Source organism: Nicotiana tomentosiformis, chromosome 10, assembly GCF_000390325.3.
Source record: "Nicotiana tomentosiformis chromosome 10, ASM39032v3, whole genome shotgun sequence".
Taxonomy (NCBI): Eukaryota; Viridiplantae; Streptophyta; class Magnoliopsida; order Solanales; family Solanaceae; genus Nicotiana; species Nicotiana tomentosiformis.
In genome coordinates, this window is record NC_090821.1 from 77,226,873 (window position 1) to 77,232,467 (window position 5,595).

At 40.2% G+C, this 5,595-nt stretch overlaps 1 non-coding gene across 1 annotated transcript; it reads left to right on the forward strand.

Annotated features, from left to right (window-relative positions):
- The first annotated feature begins 226 nt into the window (after positions 1–226).
- On the forward strand, positions 227–333 carry LOC117281999 (small nucleolar RNA R71). Its single transcript, XR_004512628.1, has one exon. It is a non-coding gene; the product is annotated as a small nucleolar RNA R71 (small nucleolar RNA).
- Positions 334–5,595: the final 5,262 nt, after the last annotated feature.

Sequence of the window (5,595 nt, forward strand, 5' to 3'; positions counted from 1 at the left end):
TACCTGCACAGATGTGTTAGCATCAACCTGGTGAACACCAGTTGATCTTCTTCTTTCAGCACTCTCAGAGGGCCACTGATTTGCATCTTCAGATAACTCATCAAGAATTGTGACTATATCCTCTAGAGTTTTGTTCATCAGCGGGCCTCCAACTGCATTGCTCAATGTTCTACATGAGGCCGGTGTCAATCCATCCCAAAAGTCCTAGAGTCGCATCCAGAGTTCAATTCCACTATGTTGACACTTTTGAACAATCTCCTTAAACCTCTCCCATGCTTCAAAAATAGTTTCCGTATCCTTTTGGCAGAAGTTATGTATTTCCCTTCTAAACTTTACCGTTTTAGCTAAAGAGAAATTATTATCAAGGAATTTCCTGGTCATCTCCTCCCGTGTTCTGATTGATCCTGCGGGCAAGCTTCGAAGCCATTGTTTTGCATCATTTGAGTGTGAAGTGGAATACCCTTAAGTACACTAGATCTTGTGACACACCATTATATTAATAGGTGTTCATAATCTCCTCTATGTCCATTAGATGTGTATTTGGATCTTTGTTTGGCTTCCCTCTAAAGACACAACAATTCTTAAGGGTTTGAAGCAACCCTTGCTTCAATTCAAAGTTGTTTGCTACAGTTGGAGGTGGTCTCACACTAGATAATCTTTGATTGTAGACTGTTCTAGCATAATCGCCAAGTGATCTCCCAGGCATGGGAGCTATATTTCCGAACTAGTCTGCACCCAAGGGTTGATTTTGAACAATTTTATGACCCCTCTCTTCTTCCTAAAAAATCTGTGCATCTCTAATAGCTGATTCCTTAGCATCCCATGCAACTTGTTCTCGTCGTTGGGCTGCTTCTCTTGCAACCAAATCTACATTATCCTCATTGATTCCATCCATAAGTTTTTTTGTTGAGGATTGCCTAACCTTCTCTGATGTCTCGGTGAGATTTATTTCCTTCCTCATCTATCACATTTGCTTTTCTATCTCTGGCTCATATGGTAGCACTTCTTTCGTAGAAGCTCGAGTGATGCACCACTCTAAAAATGTCACTTGCGCACAGTCAAAGAACACCAAACGTCAAAAGGGAAAAAGAAAAGAAAAGAAAAATTTCTGAACTAGCACTACAAACTATTTCAAACACTATTGATTGCCAATCCTCGGCAACTGCGCCAAAATTTGACGAGCTCAAAACACACACTTAAATTATGTCCGCTAATCAAATATAGTATAATATAATATCGTATCCATAAGGATTAGATTTAAACAATATTCTCGTAGTTTCTAGCTTGATCGCTATTCAAGATGATCAACAATTGAGATTTATATGATTTCTAGCTAAAATTAACTAAGATTCGAGAGCTATTGACTATTGGCAATCAAAATAAACATAAGCAAGGAAGTTATCAGTGAGAGAAAATAATGGTTGATAGGATAGGTGCAAGATTATTGTTTAGGATCTAACTCTAGATAATTTACTTCTAATGTTTAAGTGAGTTTCTCGAATTCACTCAATTATCAATTCAAGCATTCGGTAAAAACTCCTCTCTCGATTAAGTCTTAACCTCACGAGATGAACTAATTTAAGCACGTGAAGATATGCAAGAATGCGTAGTGGATTGGTCTTTAGGAAAACCTCTTTCGATTATTCTCCTAACTAGGTTTAATCAATAATTCAACTAGCCTCTTTTGATTACTAAGAAGAAGTAATGAACTCAACCAACAATATAATGCAAAGATATCACAAGTTATGCCTCTTTCGATTACATGAACAAGTAAATATAGATGCAATAGTTTAATCATCCAAAAATGCTTCAATACATAAAACTAGAGTTATAATCCAAAAACAATCATCAATACACCAAATCCATCAAACCCTAAAGAGAACTACTCCATAGATATGGAGCAATTCCTCACAAATAAAATTAAAGTAGAGAAAAACATAAATTCAATCCAAACTCGTGTCTTGAGTGAGGAAGGAGTGATGAAATCCTTGTGCTCATGTTCTTCCAACTCCTCCCTAGCCTCCTTAGGTCGAATATGTGTCAAAAGTCTTCGAATATGTGTCAAAAGTCTAGAAATTAATATTTTTATATGTATTTATACCAAGTAGTATCGGGCCCAAATGAAATCACCTTTTCCTAGCTGAAATAAGACATTTACTCTGTAAAACATTGCACAGGCACGCCGCATAGGGCAACGCGCCATGCGGGGCATTAGTTGGGAAATCCAAAGAGCTCAATAATTCAACAAGCAGCAAAAATACACTGCTGCGTCGCGCTATGCCTCGCTCCCTGCGTCGCACATGTGAATATTTCCCAGAGTACGGCTCAAACTTGCATTTTGACGTCCAGACTTGGTCCTAGACCCTCAAACACAATCCCGACTTAATCCCTTGGGCTTTTACTCAGACTTGAAAGTCCTAAATCAGTCAAATTCATTCCATAACATCTACATAGCTCGGAATCACCCCTACAAGGCATATAACGCACAATAAGGGCAAAACACTATCAATTAAAGCTCAAACACAAGTAAAGGGCAGTTAATTAGAGTGAAATAAGCGACCAAAATACGAGATTATAGCCTACCATCAGTAGAATCTCCCAGACCTAGTCATACTATGGGCTGCGGCAGACCTTGTAATTTTGTCCTTTCCCTTTTGTTGGTACGTCCATGGGACAGTTTTATACTCCTGACTTTCTTCGTCTGATATAGAAATGGCATGCTATCGCTGATAAGTCTGAACAATTACTGTAGGTATCACTTGTACTCTAATCATTGGAGCCCATTGAGGTGGGATCCTGGAGGCTTCTGCATTTCCTATAGTGACAATCATTCCCTTTAGGTCATATTCTTCATCCAAAGTAATCATGTTAACTCCCTGGTTTTGGTGATTTGGTAGCGGGTTGCAATTCACATTGGGCGACGTTGGAGTGCACTGTATGGCTCCGCTTTTGATCAGTGTTTCAATCTCATTTTTCACCTTAAAACAATCTTCAATATCATACCTAGGTACATTGGAATGGTACACGCATCTTTTAGTGGCATCAAAATACTTGAAGGGGCATTCAGGAGTGCTTCGTTTGACTGGGTGTATCAATCCTGCTCTTCTCAATCTCTCGAACAATTGGGACAGAGGCTCAATAATCGGGGTATAATTTCTAAGACCCCTCTCTTCAAAGTTGGGATGATGGCGTGGTGAATAAGCACATCGGTTTTGGTGAGTAGTTGTTTGGACAAAAGCATATAGTTGTTGTGGATTTTGGTTATTATTGGCTTGACGAGGGTTGTATTATGGTTGAGGGTGGTAATATGGATGGGTGTTATAGACTGGAGCGTAAGTGGGTGGTGGTGAATGATTATTTGTGGAATAGGAAGTATTTTCGTGATGTGGGTTGGGTTGATAGTAATGGACGACTGCTGAGACCTCCTTTTTCTTCTCCTTTACGCTACCGATTGACCCTGATTTGATGGCCTTACTGGCCGCTTGCAGTGCTGCCATAGATTGTACTACTAGATTTTATGCCCTCTTCTAAGAAATCTCCCATCTTGACTAGCTCATAGAATTTCTGTACCATCATTCCCATCATCTTTTTAAAGTAGATTCCCTCCCCTCATGGGCTCTGATGAAATACTTGGTTAATTCACTGTCATCCAGTGGAGGTTGTACCCTGGCGGACTCGGACCACCACCGACATGCATATTCTTGGAATGACTCGGATGGTTTTTTCTGCAGGTTTACTAGTGCGAATCGATCGGGAGTGATATCTGTGTTGAATCAAAAATAATTCACGAAGTCCTCCGCCATATCTTGCCAAGTTCTCCAATTTAGCGGATCTTGGCGAGTGTACCTGGTGAGTGCTTCTTCCGTCAAACTTATTATAAATAACTTCATCTTGAGCTTCTTGTTCCTCCCCACACCGACTAACTTGTCACAATATGCCCTCAAATGTGCATGGGGATCACCCGTCCCATCGAAGATATCGAACTTTGGGGGTTTATACCCAGTTGGCATATCCACATCCGGATGAATACACATATCCTGATAGTTCATACTTTACGCCTGGCTTCCCTCTCCATCTCGGTGTATTGGTCAATCTCATAAGGTACCCTTGCCGTGATAGGTTCTGTAAAGGTAGGTTCAGAAATGGCATATACAAGGGGAACGTACCACTCAATGGCGACAGCATGTGCCACAGGTACGTGCTGGTTGGAAGTAAAAATTACTCTGTCACGAGGAGGGGTATGTCATGCCCCAAACATGGGGAGGCGTGGCTGGCACCCGGTGCCGTGCTGGCCCGAGCGAACCACTGTGTAACTCATTTGTTTTTCTTATGTAACTAACATGGGCCACCATGGACAAAACTTATAATGTATAACTATAAGTGGGCAACACTGTATCACTGAACCATTTTTCTTAAAACAGGAATACGTATGGGCTGTCAAGGCCTCTGACATACTGTACAAAATGAACCTCTGTCTACAAAGCCTCTAAGATTATTTAACATCAAATGGAATTAGGTACCGACCTACCCATAAGTCTGTAGTAAAACTCTAACACGATGACTTATTGACTCGGCTGCACTCCGAATGAGGTGGAGTCTTACCGATCCTTCGCTGAATGCTAACCTCGTCTACCATGAGGGCTCGACAATCTGATTATCTATACCTGTAGGCATGAATGCAGCGTCCCCAACAAAAGGACGTCAGTATGAATAATGTACTGAGTATGTAAGGCGGAACTGAAACATAACAATAAGTCAACATAATTAAAGACATATAAGAGTAAACCTAAATCTCTGAAGTGCCACCTTATATGCATACTTATTATACACACACACACACACACACACACACATATATATATATATATATATATATATATATATATATATATATATATATATATATACACACGCTTCTCTTTGAGATTGTTTCTATTATCCATATCGTATGATGCATGACTGCCCAACTGATCAGTGATAACTGCCCGCCCGGCCGTAGCACGGTGGTAAATGTATGACTGCCCGACCGGCCATAGCTCGGTGGTAAATGTGTAACTACCCAACCGGCCGTAGCTCGATAGTAAATGCATGACTGCCTGACCGGCCATAGCTCGGTGGTAAATGAATATGCATGACTGCCCAACCAATGGTAAATAATGATACATAGCTACCCAACCGGTGGTAACTGCCCGACCGGCCGTAGTACGGTGGTAAATGCATGAAGATGCATGTATCACTATATTAAAAACATTAACATCTCTATCATATACCTCAATAGGGACTTAGCAACATACTTAGACATGCTTGAATATCACTTTATAGGAATGAATAACGTAGATATCCTTAACTGCTAAGAGTAGAATCACTTATGGAATAGCATTACGTTTACATCTCGTTACTTGGATCATGCCAAAAGAAAGAAGGATTAAACTTAACATACCTATATGATATCTTCCTTATTACTCAACCAAGCTCAACACAACTTCTTTCATCTACAACAAGTGAAATGATATTGCCGTTAACATATAATGTCGTACCATCGTATTTGGCTAGTCGTATGACTTAAGAAAAATCGGACCGCAACTCCCCTATTTT